The 19,923-nt window shown below is 30.7% G+C and overlaps 1 protein-coding gene and 1 long non-coding RNA gene across 3 annotated transcripts in view; one reads left to right on the forward strand and one right to left on the reverse strand.

Annotated features, from left to right (window-relative positions):
• The window catches only part of LOC116432487 (neurotrimin), a 281,335-nt gene that overhangs the window by 51,816 nt on the left and 209,596 nt on the right, over positions 1-19,923 (reverse strand). The window lies entirely within an intron of this gene.
• Positions 12,586-16,034, forward strand: LOC143174216 (uncharacterized). Of its 2 annotated transcripts, XR_012997992.1 has the most exons (4): positions 12,586-12,870; positions 14,927-15,014; positions 15,104-15,282; positions 15,546-16,034. It is a non-coding gene; the product is annotated as an uncharacterized LOC143174216 (long non-coding RNA). The 2 variants fall into 2 exon arrangements; XR_012997991.1 differs by having other exon boundaries at positions 14,927-15,282.

Genomic DNA, 19,923 nt, shown 5'->3' on the forward strand with positions numbered 1-19,923 from the left:
TAACTCTCGTGAGCAGATCTGCATGTTGAGTGCAAGTTCTAGGGTTTTTCCCCATAGAGACTGTTATTGATAAAACGGACTATTATACATTTCCTACCCGGAATGCACGGACTTCCGCCGACCGTAAAAATGTCTCGTTGGACGACGAATTTTGCCAACATCTGGGTACCATTTCAATTTTATGCGAACGTGTCGGATGAGCGGGATAACGATCATCGTTAGAGAATCGTAAAGAAATTCTGTGTTATCACGGTAATATTATATCACACGTACCAAAGGTCATAATTAAGAATAATATAGAATATGTAGACGAGGTTTGATTAAAAAATATCGTGGAATTATTGTTGCCTTGAAGAACTATGTGTTTATTTTGTTAAGCTTGTACTGTCTTCTTCACAGTAAATTTGATCAAATTCGACGCATTAATGTTTTTCCAATTGCCAAAGTATTTTTGGAATACATTTTCTGGTTTTGATTTCAATTTGCTTGGCAGTGCTAGTTTCATATTTTTAACCCCTAACTGTATAATATTGAATCAAACTCGTGATGGATACTCTGCATCGCATTTCATAAACATTAACATTGTTGAGTAAATGATAGTTGCAGGAAAATATTCTTGCTATTTATGAATGTTTAATTTGTACAGTGAAGAAACAATCAGTCGAGCAAAGCTAAACAGAAATATTCCAAAATAAAAGTGGAAATTTTATTGGAATAAAATTACAAATTTTTATATTGATTAGCGTGATTTAAAATATAATAGTCGATTTACTATTCATAATATTATTTGATAATTTTATTATATTAATATCTAGGTAATAAATAATATATTGGTAATTTCTGTGCAAAAAAACACTTTTTCTAAGGATCAAATGACCTTATTAGTATTAGTAGCACTATCTTGTAAGATTTAGCTAGCCGATGGCGTGTGATATCTATTGACCTATTGTACTTATGATAAACTTAATTATTAACACACACTTTGGCCGCTCAGCCAGCTGTGTATCGATAGGCGAACACACAGAAGAGAACGGAAGCGGAAGATCAAGACACCAAAGAAAATAAGGTTCCCACACATTCAGGAATAGTGTGTCGATAGAACAAACATTTCAAATATTAGGTGAAGAAATATTTAATTAACTTCTTGATGCTGAAATCTGTAACTCCCAGCTACTCCCTTATACGTTCCTATGTCAATGTATATTTTATGACAAAGATTATTTGCATTATACGTTAGCTGTATAAACGTTGTGATTATATAATAATATTAATTTACGTAGAGGATAATAGCTTTCCGTTGTTTGGTTTACACGTTTGTCGACGTCAAAGGGTTGAAACGGAATAACGGATTTTCTTAGGTGGGTACATGACTGATTGTGTCTGCTTTCCGAGCGAGCTATCGCCAAGATAGAACTCGGTAAGATCTGTGGAAGATTGCTAGGAGTAAAATAATCCAATTACTCGAAGAACTTTGGGAATTGGCTGTTGGGAAGGTTAGATCGAAGATTCAAATACACTATCCTGGTGCTTTGAGACACGTCTGCGGAAAAGGGTTGTCAGTACAGTTACGAGACAACGTTGTTATCCTGGTTTGTTCATTGTATAACAACCATTGTAAATTAATATTGTTTCATGCACGTGTATAATTAAAATGAATTTTGAAGTACATAATTATTCAATTAATTAATTGCTCATTGTATATCAAATTTATTTATTAACAATTTTGCAAGTCATTGTTAATCTGAATAGAAGTAATTCCTTAAGATTTTCTTCTCATTGATGTTTATTAGACATGTCTAAATTTCTGATACTTTTCTGCTGAAATACACGAATTTTTCATTAAAATTATCATTTGATAATTCTCTTATAAAACCTACAAGTGAATAAAACAGTTCCATGCTTTCGATCGTAGTCACGTAAAAAGTACTCGGAGATTGAAATGTAAAATCCTCCTCAAACATTTCATCGACATTTTATTCGAATTTAATTACTATCCTTTCCATTGTAATTATACATTCATTTATTTCACGCGTTTCGTAGTGAAAAATTTTCCAGAAATTACGCGATTCCTATTATGTGATTCCAGTTTCGTTTGCTTTGGTAATTCGAGACAAAGAAGCTTAATCTTTTGAGCTTCGTTCACCATTTTCTCGCGCATGAGCGATTACCAGCGATTTTTTCCGAAAGTATAATGTAACTCTATTTCTGTAAGCGATAAGAAATGGAAACGCATTTTGTGCGTGTCCTACGTTTGTTTGCGTGTAGGGCAATGGCGCCTAATATGTAAGACTAGAATATTTCGAAAAATAAATAGTTTGATGTGTCAATTACCATAGGAAACACTTCATTAATAATAGAAATTAATCATAATAATAGTTGGACATCAATTAAGAATTTGTCATTGAATGTAAAGCATTACTGTGTTTGGCAGTACGTTAAATTTTCTAAAAGACGGCTTAAGTAGTTAAATTTTTTAACATAGATGGGAAGCAATTTGTTGCAAATTTATTTTCTTCTTAGAATAGTTATTATTTTTCTATAGGGGGTTCCAAATATGGAATACATTCCATTCTTTGGTAATGTTACATATTATTATATTATATCTTCATTCTTCGGTGGCAATTACAAAAATGATAATAATGGGAAAAAATATGTCTAATACATTGTGCTCACAAAAATGTAGTGATCCCGATGTGTTATTCATACATCCAACGTATAAAAGAAAAGAACGAAAAATATGATCTTAGTGTAAGTTGAAAAAAGTGGAAGATTTGTTTATTTATCCTTTTTAATTCAATAAATATTCATTTTTCGTGTGTAAAATGAGTTTTGTTTACAGATTACCTAGGTGTTCCATATTAGATGTCATGTTTTCAGATCGCTGTTTTTTATTTTATTTACATTTTTTACCGTGATTTGAAGACATTTAAATTTTTGCACTGTTATCGATTAGTGTATAAATCTTTGTTAATTTCTTCGTATTTTGATGCAGGTTTCACTGAAAAATGCATATCTCCCGTTTTGGAAATCTTTTGAAATCAGGTGTTTCATATTAGGTGTCGTTACCCTATGTACGTTCACGCAATTTGTTCATGGTTACCCACTCGTTAAAACGAAACCACGGAAAATTATTTCGAATTGATTGAATTACTGAACAGTACCAAAAGTATTCTTTGAACGAGGTATCGTTCTAATGCTTTCTGATGCACAACCATTTGCACGCAACCACAAATTCACTACGGTTCGCAGTTCTGTAAATTGTTATATAGTACAACACTAATTATCCGGATAGCTTTTGCTGCCCGCATCTAAAATATCCTTTGAATCTTCTGTAAATTTAGCTAATGGCAACAAACACCTAATCATGTTAACATTATTCTGTTTCGCTACATCTCTATTTTCCGGTTGCACGAAAGCGTGTACAGTGGTGAGCGCAGTGGTCACGTTACATATAGTAATACACATACACAATATTGTTGGTAATGTTATTACAGTAAGGATTAAACTGAGTATCTTTTGAGATACTTTTTTATTTTAATATTTCTTTAAATTTTTTACTCTATTAGTGTTATATTTTTACAAATGAGTTAAGATCATACTTTCTGACATATCAAAAAATCTTCGAGTTATCTTTTTCCTGTAATGAAAAAGTTTTCGAGTGCAAAGGGTTAAATCAGATGTTCTATGAAAATAAATCTGTTCCCGTTTGCAACATTTACTTTCCGATATAAAAAGTGTCGTAGTTATTTCATAACAAGAAGGAAGAGGCGCGCCGTGAACCTGTTGATACTGTACATTTCTCTTTCCGACTTTTCATTTCCAAGACTCACACTTCTGTGTATGGAATGAAGGCACAATGCGCGAATGCGTTTCTGTAAGTAAGAATGAATTGTCGTGTCGTAAAAGCGCATCGCTGTACCGCGGCGGGCAATGGAAGGAAAAAATTACTGGGGGACAAAAGTGGAAGGTTTTGCCTCATAATGCGACTGGAGAAAGAATTGTGCTTTGTCATGTTAGCGATTAATAAACGAGTAGAAGTTTCTTTCCCCGATGACCTCTCGCCATTAATATTTTCAATTCTCTCGAGAAGATATCACCCCGAATATTGCGTAACACGTCGTGAAACTAGAAAGAGGCGAGTGAATGCAAAATAATTGCATAAATGCTGCTGTACTTTTATTCTGTAACATGTAACATCTAGCAAAAATATGTGAAATGTCTTGTAATAAACGGTACGGTGTGTGAAATGATTTAATAGGTTTCTGAAAAAGCAAGGTTGCTTTCAAAATAAAATTTATTTTAATTAATACATTACTTTTTACTGATATAGTAATAAATTAACAATCTATATCGAAAATTACTAAGTAATCTAAATTGACATTTATTGTTAATAAATTATTATGGAGTAGGATTTTGTAATTTATCTATGATTATTATTTATTATATTTACATTATTATTTATTTTTATAAATTATGTTATTAAATATTACTATTGGTTGAGGGTGGAATTTATTTTCAATTATAAGTCAACATATATGTATTGAATCCGTATGTCAGTTTTAATACTTATTTAGAGAATGATTATTGCACAAAATATTTACGTGTATTGTTTTTTATCAGCTATAATTTATATTGAAGGGTCGTAAATGGTTGAACGATTTTATATTGATGGTTGGTTGAGAACAACAGTTTTGAATTTGAGACATATTTTCTGGAATACATCTGAAACTATTGGATATAGTAAAAGTAAGGCATGCTTTACATTTAAACAATTTAATTATCTTGTGGGCATAACAACTTTTCCAATACCTTAACCCAATATTTTTATAAGAAGAACCTGGAAGAATCGATCTACACGAAAAGACTGTGCAGTTGCATTTTTCAGATAAATTCAGTTTATTGTAATAAATTTTCTTTTAACCTTTCCCTATGTATACAAATTTTCTCTTTCTCTAAGAATTTCGAGATATAATCTAACCCAATTTCTATACGTGTGATATTCTTGGCAAATGTTGAACAGTATACTTGTATATCCGCAAATGGAATACAATTTTAATATCTTAAATATCGAAGACAACATTTTTGCTTAAAATAATCGTGTCAACTTAACAAAAATATCAAAAATTATATTTCACGCGAGGAAATTCCTTGGAGAATATGTTTCACACGTTGAACAAACGGAATATATTTTTCACGGAATGCATTTTTATTGCGAAGCGCAAATAGCATGTACTTAAACAATTAATAAGAATCAGTCCCCCTTTTAAACACAATCGGATATGTTTTAAAAACAATTTCTTATACACAAAGTTTGCGTAGTTTTTCTGTTGCACATAAAATAATTTCTTATGTTTCTTATTGGAAAGTGAAGTATTACTACAATATTGCACCTATCAAATTCTGCAGAGCTTTCAGGTTTCGTGTGGAGTGACTTTTTCCGTTTTATTGTAATGTCGGTCAGGAAGAATAAAAATGCAAATGTAAGTGACACGAGCGATAGCGGGGAGGAAGTAATTCGGCTGAAGAAAAGGCGAGTAACGTTGCAGATGCACTTACATGTATAATAGAAAGTCATGCTATTTCTGAAATTTTTAAAATAATAAACGAAGATGAACTGAAAAAATTGCATATATTTATTCTTCAACCCTACATCATTAAACTATATTCTTTTAGGTAACATTTTTTAATATTATATAAAAATGGCGATAGGTGCATAAGTATTGACAGTTTTTTTCCAAACAAACGATAGAAAAAATCATGAATAAATTAGACTGTACCACAATATAATAAATTTAACTGTATAAATAATAAATATAATAATTATTTTGACGAGAGACTTAGGAAATCAAAAATAAAATACTATTTACCAAGTAATAAAATAATTCATGAGAATTATATGTTTCTAGAGAACGAATTGGCCATCGGACTGCCGGAAGGAAGTTGAGCGGCAATCTTGTCGTATGAAGACGTTATGAAAGATTTAACAAAAGCATTCAAACAAGAATGGAACACAATACACAAGAATGAAAAAGAAATACATCGAGATAAAATCATAGATGACAATGTAAATATTGAACGACAGTTATTTCGGTAGAAAAGAATAAGCGGAAGACGTACCACAAGCGAACAAACAGAATTAACATACGGTTGTTTAATGCAGCAGACGTATTTCTTAAAACATAAAATTCATTGCACCTTATATATTGTAAATAAAATAATTATTACAAAATAAATAAACTTTATCATGTCATTTAAAAAAAGCAATTTGGTTCTTTCGTTTTGTTAATAGTTTCCAATAAAATGAAATGTTTTTGTTATATATGACTCCAACAAAGTTAAACAATTTTTACAGAAAATATTTTACGAATTTTGTATAACAACAGAATATTAAGTTTATCGGGAATTTCTGTCCATTTTTAATTAAAAGAAAATAATACATTTTCAATAATGTTATCAATATTTACTGAGTAATATAATTTTCATCGTTAGTAATGGCCCTTTTTCAGTATGGTAATAATTTGTGGCTTCGCATTATTGCATAGAACTTTCTAGTACACCTGATATTTTAGGTGGTAAAGTGGCGAAGTTGCAGAAGCATATTACAATATAGAATATAAAACAAAACATGGTCGCATATAATCTGTTTTATTGAAAGAATTTAACTTAATTCTTCAACTCTATGAAAATAATTTAACACAGAAAGTAGAATTTTAGAAGAAAATAAGTAAAAATCACTGTTGTTAATATTCATGAACAACTAATGCTACATAAAGTTCATAGCAAAAAAGGCGAATAAACAGAATTTGTTCAAGCTCAATTACATTAGACGAAATATGAATTATGGGCCCGATAAATAATACAAATGACAGAAAGCGGTTTAAGGAAAACGTTGACCTGAAATTCAAACTTTCAAGAACAAATTTTCATTACTTCCACAAGATTCGTGTTTGGCTGGCAGATCTCCAGAAAAATAATACCGTAACATTTCATTTCGAAACGATCGACTTCTCGACTTTATTGTCACGAATATCGCAATAAACATTGGGTCTTCCTGGATAAGGCGTAAACATTCAATGCATTCAGATACAGTAAATAAAGCGGCACACAGATACTGAATAGAAGATAAGGACACGACGTTCGCAGTGAGAACGAATGGAAACTTTAAACGTTCCTTCTTCATCAGAGGAAACTTTTTCTAGCGAGTATCATTCAAGATTGTACAGTTTAATACTTGAAAGGATTGTTTGTTGCAAATTGATTTTGCAGTTAAGATTTAAATAATTTGCATTGAAATACGTTAAAACTTTTTGCTTGACTCATACGAATTGTAAGCTAAGGATTTCATCAGTAAAAAAGGAAATTAAATGTACTTGGAAATAACGGGTTAAAATTCATAATTATTTGTTATTTTAATAATTCGTAGAATAATTGTAACTATTTTGAACAAAAAAGATGAGAGATAGGTTTGATTAAATTTTTATTAAATTTTTGAGGATATTGTTTTATTCCGTTTAGAATATATTTCTTAACTATTGTTTATTTGTAGTATTATGGAGTTTAATATATTATGCCAATTTATTTTGTATGTGTTAAATTCTGTTAATATTTATTGACTGTGTGTTCTGTCTATTAGACTTTTGGCTAGTTATACAATAACCAAATTATTGTTACGTAAAAAGTCTATTTGAGAAAATTGTCAACTGTTAATTGTCCCTTAAAAAAATAGAATTTTTAATTTTTTTTCAGCTTTTTCTATGTAAATTAGTTTAATGTTAACAACATGTTACAGACAACTTAGTTAATAACAAAAATCATTTCTAATGACAGGAACAAAAAATTTCAAACGGTACTCATTACGAATGATTTCTGTCACTTATAAAAAGTATAGTAACAAGAATTTTGGTCATGTATATGGATAATCCGTCATGATTTTTCATTTTTATTGCAAAATGATTCGAATATCCGGCTAAAGTGTTATTTCTATGCTAAATTGACAATTATGATAAGTACCCTAATTATTTTTCAATTTTTAGAGAACTCACAACAATGGTAAATTAGGCTTGATTATACATGTTCCATATTATCCATCATCATGATTACCCCGTTGTCGTTTGATTTATTTCAAAACATAATAATTAAATAAAACTTGCATTAATTAAAAAAAATAATAATAGAAGAATAACGTTTAAGTTGCACCGAAAATAGTTCAGTGACATTTAATTTTTGTAACTTCCGTTTGAGAACTTCCTTATGAGTAAGGTTTTGGCGTTAAGAAATTAATTGCTTTAATAAATACTACAATTTATCTTATTTGTAATTGTTATGGACAACTAAAAGAACCTTCTCTCAACGGTAATATTTATCGACAATGGAAAAATGTTCAGTTACTTATAATTATTATTTGTAATCAAGAACATTTTAGTTAAAAAAAGTAATCATTGTTCTATGACTCTTTTTCATTTTAGTTAAAAATATGATTCTATGACCCTTTTTCATTTTAGTTAAAAATATAATCATTATTCTGTGACTTTCTCCATTTTAGTTATAATGGTTATGATCCTTGGTCACAACACCGTTTGCGTGTTGAATTCTGCGAGGTATAATACCTGTAGTTATGTTAGGATTAGTAAATGCACGAGAAGTCATTCAAACTGTATAACAGTGAACTTGCTTGCACAGTAGTGCGAATAAATGAAACACGATACTTCTTACTGTAGCTGAGTCTGCTGTATTTTCAAATAAATTTAAAGTAACTAAAGTAAATAAACTACTGTAATAGTCAAGTGTAAAATATTGTTAATACAAAGATATATCTGTAAGAATGTATAATTTTAGTTGCTTTACTTTTGATCTCCATTGTTAACATATGTAATTTATATAATTGCGTTACTTGAGTAAGGATGTGATTAATAAATGAAAGAACACAAATCACTGCAGAAATCATTTTAAATTCACTAAATAAAGTTCCGAAAATGTGTCTCTGTCCACAGATATAGAAATAAATCCTTTGAAAGCCTTTATTCTCTAATACCCATGAATAATTGTAAATATGATGTTAAATCATCTATAGAATATACACATTAACACTTTAACTGCAACATTATTTGAATTTGGATGACAAAATTTCTTTTGTAGATTTGCTCGACGATTTATTCCACAGTTGCAATCAATATACCTACATTATTATTAATAATTTATTGAAAAAAGGCACAAATTCTAGGCATATTCAATGTCTATGTTATATAAAACATAACAGTTGATAACAGAAAAAAAATATACTATTTGAATACATAAAAATTGAGTAATATTTATGTTTGTTAAATTCCGTTCAAAATCTTTACCAAGTTCCGTTCAAAAGTCTTGACCTTTAACTATTTATTTCGTTAGTAAAATTGCTTTGATCATGAATCCTTATAAATACTGTAACAACAGATTTCTTTTGATTTTTTAATATATCCATCACAGTATTCAAATGAAACTATTTATTTTTAAAATTATTTCGTTTATTTATGATTTGTAAAGTATCAATAGTTGCAAAATAAGAAAACCGATACTGGTCATTTTGATAGGTGCAGTATTTCCAGCGTTAAACAAACTTGCAATAAATGGTACCAAAAGGACCACAATATTTTTTAAGAAAATAAAGAAAGATATTCTTAATATTTTAGCCACGTCTTTCTGAATGCGCGTCCATGTTTCCAATGCATATTCATAGTCAAGTAATATGTCACGGGAAGTTGAATTTTCCTATTACAGCAATGTTGAAATGCACTACACGTTGCGGTTCTTCGAGCGTAGTGACGCGTAATCGACATGACATTTACATAAGCGCAGTGAACAGGTGTAGTCAGCTACAACAAACTAACCGCTGATAATCCTTAAATTACCATTTAAAATATCACGGAATATTTGTTTTTATTGGAAACAATATCAATTAATATTGTTTCAAAACTCATGAAAAAATCAGATTTCCGACAAGCCTTTAATGGTCCATATTGCCAACAGAACGGTAATAATAAGTGATCCAATGGGATTGATTTTTTTTATAAAAAGTTAATAACTATTATTTTCAGCTTGTAGTTCTGTCGAATGTTTTCAGGTGGTTCGTTCGAATGTCCGCATAAAACTTTTCAAATGTTCACTTTTTCAAGTATTCGTTTTGAATGCTCGCATAGGACTAATCGTGTAAGGCAAGTACTTTTCACCTTGCTAGTGTCACGGGATCGGCGATCGACATGGAAATGTTACGCGTGTTGATTGGTCAATATTCTCTCGAAGGTGGAGAACGACGACACCTTTAGAAAAGCAGCTTGCAGGGTTGCTTCGACTTAATTAAAAGATCGATTCTGAGAATCGGATGTTGCGGTGCATGGCGATGTTGCCTACCGGCTTGTGAGGTGCCTAACAATACTGAACCGTTGTACGTGTTAATTAAAGCGGGAATTTCATTCTATTCTCAGAGTTTCTTTCACTTAACCCTTATGTGTAAATTTAAGTTAGTAAGTAATAAAATTTAAATAAATTTATGTTCAAATTAACCCTACGTTTTGCATTACAATATTTTTAACTTTTTAATTTTCAAAATGCAAATCGACGTAAAAGGACTATAGAAATAGAAATTCGAAGTAAATTACATTTGCATGAGAACATCACAAATTGTGATAAAGAAAATTTAAAAATGGGTAGTTGATTACTTATAAGAGTTAAATGAGAATCTCATCTTATAGTACTCTTTGTAAAATTCTTTGTAGAAAGGTATGAATGTCTCTTATGTTTTTATTATACTTTCATTAAGTTTCATGAATTTTTTTAGTTGGTTTTATTTAGGAATATAGTTTCTACATTCCATAGATTGAAATTATACTCATTTGAGGTCATTTTTTATGTGGATACTTTGAAAAATAACAATTAAATGGGTTGTATGTGAATAAATAGTAAATTTAGTAAAAGGAGCACCGAATTAATTTTGAGATATAATATATTGTTTTTAAAAATAAATTAATGTAAGTGCAAATGGACCTTAATCTGTGAACTACTCAAGCTATGGAAATATAAGTTAATTCGTGATCGGTAAAGTGTTAGTAATTGATTGAATAACTGCAATTTTCCCTTGAAGACTTGAAATGGAATATCGGTTGCCTTTTAGTAATATTGAGAGTTTTTTTGGCGGTAGACATTTAAGATGTTTTTAAGACATATAACATTACTTATATATGTATGTTTTTGTAGATAATTTCCTTGCATAAATTTGCATTCGTAATCTGAAATGTTAAATTAGAGCAACGGTATAATGACAATTAAAATGTTTATTAAACAAAATTTATTTTAACTCTCTGTTCATAGCTTTTTAAAAATAAATAATGGCCCTCGACACTGGTTAGCTTCAAGATTGCTTGCATTTGTCATAAATATAACTATCTAAACATTCGAAGGTATTTACACAAGCTTGATGAGCTCATTCGTGCATTCTTGGCAACCTGGTCATTGATTCAAGTAGTCATCATTGTTCTCTAAACAAACTGCGTATGCAGTTTCTTCTGCGACAACTACAATAGAATGATTAAGTCTTGAATTGTTTTTGAGGTCTGTGCTGATTTTCCTGCTTTTATTCCCTTTATATTTTGTGATTTATTAGTTTTATTGAATTCCTTGTTGTAATCTCCCTTTTTCCTTCGACAGTTTTTCACGTTTTTCCGTTTTTATTATGAACTTATAAAAAGGCAAAGTGGGGATTTACTAATTGTTTTGTGCATTCTACAGAAAATATTCTAATACACGTAATTTTTCCCTCTAATTTCATTTCGAAATATATTCATTTACCACCTTATGAGAGTTTCATTTTAATAAACTTTCAAGATATCATGGTCCCAAAAATTCCCTAATGATTATTTCTTTATACATAATTATATTCAGGGTACGTTTCAAATTATCGCGATTCCACCAACATTTTCTTATGATCCGTTACATGAAATTGTTTTTTAATACTGAAATAATAATAACAAATATCGTGTTTCGCATTTCACAGTATTTACCAAAACTTAATGAAACAGCTTGCAAATGCATTCATTGCAAAAACTGACGATTTAATATTTTGAAAATTTTATTTCCTACTTTCTCCTTGTATGAAGCTTTTCTCCATGTATCAAAACAATATGTTTACAAAACTCCATGTAAAATCCATCAATATTCTATACGAAGTATTACACAACATGCTTATCTCCAGGGCGCAAAGCTTAAATCATTGTTATTCGTTCATTTCAGCGAAATCATCACATAGAACGAAAATTTTACCAGAACATCGGTCGAAAATTTCATTATAGGAAATCAATGGTGTATACATGTAGATTGTTCCGTTTGTACGGTGTATGTCAAAGAGCATCCCCTTATCTAGGGTACGCTGTTATACTAGAAATATCGGAAGGTCGGTAGCGAAGCGTAACATCATTGCCATCTTGAACGCGAGCCAGCGAGTACATTATGCTACGCCCGGCGGAATGAATTATTTCGAGCCGTTATTTGCGCAAGAAACGAAAATAATGCAAATAATTAAAAGACGCTGGCAGAAGTTCGCTGGTTTGTCGCGTGAATGCGTGACTCATCGCACAGTAGCCATTTTGGCCGTTTTAATTGGCCAAAAGTCAATTTCAAAAATTTCGCTTGAGCTATACAATTTTTACCCTCTGAGATAGTTGAATGTATGAAGAATAAAGTACTAATTGATCGTTTTCATTCGTGCACTCATAAACTCGTATGGTTTGTTGAAAGTTTGATGTTTTCGTTACTCATAATTTGCTCTTCTAATTCTTCAAAACTTTTTTGTGCATTTCAAAGAAATTCTGTACACTTTCTTCGAAGATAAAAGCTTCTCAGGTAAGTACAATTACCTGGTAAAAAATTATTTATTTATAATATAAATGAATCAGCAATTTGATTCTCGTCTGGTCGTTTCCTCATATTAATTTTTTATAACTGAGACTTAATTTCTTTACTTAACTCTTGATCTTGACCCCTTGCACATGAGAGGTCTCTCAGTCGCCAATTGATTTGACATAGAAAAATTGTAAAGTTTGACATTTAATACTAAACTCTGTATACTTAATGCATCGATATGTGAAATATTGAAGTAAAATAGTTTCGTTCCTCAATTTATGTGCGATCCCTCGCCAAGTTAATAATTAAATTACCTTTTATGGGCTTCCAACATTATGATTACCGTAAAAAATGTGCTGTAAAAATTATGGTGGCCCTATTCTTTTGATCAGGTACTGTATATGCTATACTTTTGATAATGCATCATCCTTTTATTATGTATCTTTGTGTTATTATATGCTATGTAATGTAACCCATTCTATATAAATATGCAGTTTTTTATATAAGTATATATAATTAACAATATTTAATATTTATTCATGTCGGATTATTTAATTGGTGAATATACACGAATAGAATTTATTTTAAAAAATATGAACGACAATACTTAACACAATAACAGAACGTATCGTCATATAATAGAATGTAATATACTATCAAAACAATATTCATACTGAATATTGAACTTGCATCGAACAAATCAAATTGGATTTATGAGTTATTATTATATGAATATAATCATATTTCATCGGAAAAATTCAATGTATAGGAAGCGTGTTTTTGTCATCTAAAACGGTCGGTGCGTCGGTTGGTGCGTCCCTTCTGTTTATACGTGGCTGCCAAATATTACAGTTTTATTTACAGAAAGTTCCTCCCTCCCCGTGTCGCTCGTGCGAAAACAATCAGCAAAATGGCTAAGCCGAAAGCAATTTTGTCCATTATCGTAGATGTACACATATTACTTGTCGGCTTCGGCACGCGGCATCGCATTTCATTTTCACAGCGGCGGTGGGTTTTATTTAATTTGCGAGACGCGCCGTTTGACACCGAGTTTTTCGAAAATTGAGTTTCTTTTGTTTCACGCGACAATAACGACGTCGTCTGTTTCGAAATAATTTTACTTGTTCACCAAAAACGTTATAAACTGTCAGTTTGCCGCTACTGCTGTTGCTGCTGATGCTGTTTTTTCTATTTTTTTTCTTTCCTTTTTTTTTGTTTTATTTTCATCGATTCACTCGGACAATCTCGCGCGAAACTATTGCAGCCCCGATTCGTTTGACAGTTGGAAAAAACCGGTGGAATTGTGTCCCGTTGCTCTTGTTCAATGCTGGAAAGATCAAGCGAGGGAAGTATCTACGTACGCGTATAAATATATATTAACCGGTTGACTGCGTTTGACGAGTATACACGTCATTTTTTGATTTTATTGTGCGCAAGACGAGAGATTTTTCAAACGACATTCCACAGTTATTCAATATAAAAATAGTGAACAATATGTTTCATGATTACTGAATACTTGTGTATCATAAAAACTAAAACTACTGGACAACCAGACTGACTTATTTCCTCCTTTTTGTTAAAATTAGAACAAGAAGTTTATTGAGAATTAAAAGGCCTCCTAGTCTTGTATCTCTGCAAATACCAGAAATTAATTAAAAATCTAACTTCATTAAATCGCAAATTTAATAGAAAAATTCTGAAGTGGGTCAATTTAACCCGTCAGGTAGTTTCAATGTTAATAATACTCGAATGTCTAATTAGAACTTATTATTAAACGAAATCCGCTACGTTATAAGTGCTAAATGAAATCCGATCGAACGATAGCGCGGCGCGGAGAAACATTTCACGTTAATTCCGTGGCTCGAGATTGATCTCTGTTTTCCACGTCCAATGATTACGTTCGTAATGTAATACTTTAATTACTGGAATGGACGTGAATCCATTTTAAACGCATCCTCTCGATGCTATGACATTGGTCGGTGAAGGTATCTTGAACAACTAGCACTGCCACCAATCTACTAATGGCGCAATGATACGCGGTTATGTCTTCTTTCAGCAATACGAAAAAGAAAACGCGATACTGCGACCGGTAACACGGCACCGTAACTGCGGATGTACCGGCTAAATTCTGTTGGTGAGACAGCGTACGACGACCTATGTATATCTTGGAAATTGAAATATACGCGTGTAGATGCTGCGCTGGTGTTTCACTAATGATATTTTCACGATACAGCGGCTACGGTATTCATGTGAATAATATATTAACGGGGGCAACGCGTGTCATTCTTTTTGTATATATCGTGGAAGATTTGTTATGGATATCCGTGTACAGCTTGCCGATATACAATGGACGGAAATTTTAACGCTGCTTTTACGGAAGGTGTCAAACGACGCTTTTTAAGATATTAAAAGGTAATTTTTTATGTTTAATCACTTTTTCTCAATTTATTTTTCGATTTTCACTGTAACGATTACCGAATTAATTTAGTGTATGTTTTTATTAGATTATATTAAATTATTGAGGAGATTATATTCAGTAATTTAACCGGTTAACTGCGTTTGACGAGTATATATGTCATCGTAAAGCTTGAAATAATACTAATTTTTTCAAAGATGAACTATTTATTTTTTCACATAAATATGTAATTCTTTTTCGTTTTGCTTTGGTTTTTCAGTAAAATATACCCCAGGTGTATGCATCCTGCGATTGACGAGTATACACTTCACTTTTTCATTTTATTACGCGCAAAATGAGAGATTTTTCAAACTAAATTTCAGAATTAACAGGTTAATAGACTTTACTAAATTACTTCTTGGTAAAAGTAGGTATCTATAAAAGGGTGGTAAAAGTAGTGTTAAGGGTATCATGGTTTCTTGATAAAAGAATGATAATTTAATGTGAGGTAATGTTTTTAAATAAACTCAAGAAAATACAGGTTGTAAATCAAAGCACTGGGATGCTATTCTAGGGATAGTTACGAAATTTGCATAAGAACAAATGCACTTAATTAAGCATGTATTTCGTTTCTTTTTCATTTTGAATTTGTTTTATAATTGGAATTAGAAACATTACATGTAGCTCAATATTTAAGATGAAATACGATATTTTGTAATATAGTGTTAAAATTGTCAAATGCATTGTATATAATTGAATTATAATTGAATAAGAATCGAAGATAATTTCTCTTCTACCAGAATATCATAGAAAAAAATTGTAAATCTGTAAAAAAAATATGAAAATAATAGCATGTATAAGATCAGAAATTTTTCTGACCGAAGAATGATTGAAAAAATTAATGGATCTAATGCATATATTCAAAATTTTTTAAGATTGCGTGAAAAATAGGTTAAACACCATAATACAAAAGGAACCTGACAAGGTATGGTCACTTTAGAATATTTAAAGAAATATTGAATGTAAAGAAAAGTGCTGAGTTTTAGATATGCCAGGTGGTTACACGATGAGTGCTAGTACTGCAATATGATGCGCGGTTAAAATGGACGACGAATTTAACAAAGCCAGCTTCCACGCCGGACACGGGAATTGTAAGATTAAAATTTGCATAAATTGGTGTGAAGAGTAAAATATGATGTTTCTTATAATGGGAAAAAGTTTAATTTAAATTATTCTGATAGTTTCAAATATTATTAGACCGATTTATGTATCGTCGAAGAGGGAAGTGTTTTGGACCAGAAAATTTGGAAACTGAGAAACTGGTTTTAAATATTATTAGAGCAATTTATGTATGACCGAGCAAGAAGTGTTTTGCATAAAAAGATTTAGAAAGTGAAAATGTAACTTTTTTCGTTTCCATAGAACATTTATAAGAAATATTATCAAGAATATCATACAAAAATCACAAGTACTGTTAATTAATAATACTACAATTTCTATATTTTTATAATGATTTAGAAGATTATATTTCTACCAATTATATTATAGTTCCAGTCCCACTTAAATTGCTACGTTTTCACTATAACACAGATAGGAAACAAATCTTTTAATTCTGAATACCAGTTTCCTAGTTTCCATTATCTTGTAACCACACTAAAACCTGTAATTATTTATTTTTACAGTTAGTATTCTACGATTAAAATAAGGATAATTCATCGTGCAACGACAAGTAATTTATAAATGCTGCGTGAAAAAGTTATATAATTGAAATGTGGGACGCGAAGAACAGAATAATGCTCTTTCTTTTATTACAAGGGAAAACGAAATACGTTATGTTTATGATATCTGTTGATACAAGGCACGTTTATGTATTTGTGCGTGGCTCGGTACGCCACTGCGAATAGCACACTGTAGTGCACGTAACGAAGTTAATTTCAGTTTCGTTACGCTTTGGTCGCCAGAGACCAGTTTCTTCGCCTCCCAGGTCACGTGACATTACACTTCCAGATTTTTACCTACAAGCGATTCTCTAAGAGAAAAAATTTACGTACTCGAAATGAATACATTACGACACTCAGCGTATAACAACTTTTCCGAGGAGATTTTATAAAAAATTAATTATTCGAAAGTTATAACGAATATTACTATATGAGATAATATTCAATAACAGTATAATATAATACATGTTTTAAAAAATTTTAACAAGAAAGTCACAGACTCACAATTTCACGGTTCAATAACCCACGCAATAACCCAAAATCAACTCATGCTTTCTATTTATATACTTACGAGTAAACCATTTCGATCAGCACACGTCGATTTTGATGAATCTGATGTGAGACGTAATTCTCAAAAAAATATTTGACACGTACTTTTTCTTATTGGCCAACATCCACTTTGAACGAGCGAAATCACCCCTCAAAGTTGAGGGTTGAAAGTCTATTTTTTATAATGTTCTTGAAACTACGGGGTGTAGAAAAGAAATCTAAATTGTTCGTTTCAAGGCGAACAACTTAAACAAATTTTCTTTTCTATATCCCCTAGTTTCAGAGATATTGTAAAAAATATGCTTTCAAATCTCAACTTTGAGGGGTGATTTCGCTCGTTCAAAGTGGATGTTGGCCAGTAAGAAAAAATACGTGTCAAATATTTTCTTGAGATCTGCCTCTCGTATCAGTTTCATCAAAATCAGCCTATGCTGGTTAAAAAGGTTCACTTGTCAGATTCGTTTATCCCACTCGTACATACATTTTCATTCAAATACATTAATGTCATTCACACATTTTTTAGCATATACTTTCGTCTCTATCATTAGTTTTAATTACGTTCGAAATGTTCTAGATTATTGACGTTTAGAAAATATAGATTTTATTAATGACACATTTTTTTAGAATATTCGAAACATTTGCAGTATTCACTCGTCATATAAAAGTACATATACACACTCGTTCATCTGTTCATGCACAATACGAGTTACCGAAGGTACAATTTTTTACCTAGAGCCATAATTTGAAAAATTTAACAATGTTACAGTTTATTAGTTGAAGGTTTTTGTACAAATGGACCTATCTTCTAGTTAGAATACTATGAAATTGACTTTACGACATGCTCTTAAATACCGCAATGCGCAGTATTTCAGAGAACGGAAACGCTTCGAGAGTACGCTCGGATGACCGTACAAACGGACATTATACGGTTCGAATGGAATCGACCAATGGACTTCAGTTTCGTGATCGTATCAATAATGTAATTTATAACTTCTGTCTGATATCGCTTACTTGCCGTTGATTTATTAAGACAATTAGTGTTTAGAATTTGAAATATCGGTAAGATAAAGAGGGTTAACACTAAAACTACTGAGCAGTTAAATCGAATTTTTAAAATTCCTCTATAGAAACTCCAACAGTTCATCTATTAGGACTTTAATTGATTTACAATTCAGTTTACGTATTGCTAAATCAATTTCTTTAACAATTCCTTAGAAAAATATCTTTTATGTTCTTAATAATTGTAAAAAGAACACATCAGGAGTGGTTCATTTAACCCGTTTGATAGTTTAGTGTTAAAAAGTAGACTTGCGCTGTTTTGGAATTCAGGACTTCAATTACTTTCCGAGACACATTACTAATTGAAGTAACAGTGAAGCCATTACTAGACTACGGATGTTTATGCACTTATTTTGAAAATGTAAAATTGCATAGAATGCATATGATACAATATAATACACATATAAACATAACATATTCAAAGTCCAGTGGTTTCTATAGTATTTTTTAGAAAAAATCAATTTGCGTTGTAGTTATATTTCCTAAATTATATTAAGAATGTTTGTTTCGATATTTTAAATGGAATCTGTTAGTGTGGTATTTCAATATTAAGTAATTGTAAAAATCCAATACTGTGTTAAAATATCGAATTTTAGTAAACCAATATAACGGTAGGTTCTAGTAGCCATATTTTTCATGCATATGCACAGAGTACTTTGTAATAAGCGCAACGTATAACGAACATATAGAGCAACGAAATCAATGTTTTATAAGGGTAATTTCATTTATACCTTTGAAGTGTTATGTATATTTATACAATGAAAATTTGTTTCTTTCATATTAAACCGTTACCACTCAACGACAAGAGAGATACAATTTTCCAATGCAATTTAATAAAAATTAATGTTATTCATGGGCACCGACGTAAAAAATTATATTTTCACTGTCAGTGTTTTACCTTCAAAGTAAATGTGTATTTGCAATGAACAAAAACACTCTTTGCTTTCTCGCAAATGATTAAAATAGTAATGAAACAAAACAGTTAATAATTACATATATTACGTAAATTAGGTTTATTTATTTTCATCGCAAGTATTCAGTACCATTCCATATAAATACAGTCCAGATCAGATAAAATAAAACTAGTTTTTGTAAAGAAATGAAAGAATGGATGTTTCTTGTTCTTTTTTTTAAATTTCGATAGAAGTTGAAAAAAAACATAAAAATTATTGACATTTGATTCAGTGAAATATGTCATTTACTTTAAACGCGAACTCTTTTGTCTGTTGATATTAAAATCAAACACTCTGTGCTTCCAGATGTAAACAATGAGAGGAAAATTTGCAAGCTTGATAAGTATTAGTAAGATACATTTATTTGTAACATGATTGT

Source organism: Nomia melanderi, chromosome 1 (assembly GCF_051020985.1).
Source record: "Nomia melanderi isolate GNS246 chromosome 1, iyNomMela1, whole genome shotgun sequence".
In the NCBI taxonomy this organism is placed as follows: Eukaryota; Metazoa; Arthropoda; class Insecta; order Hymenoptera; family Halictidae; genus Nomia; species Nomia melanderi.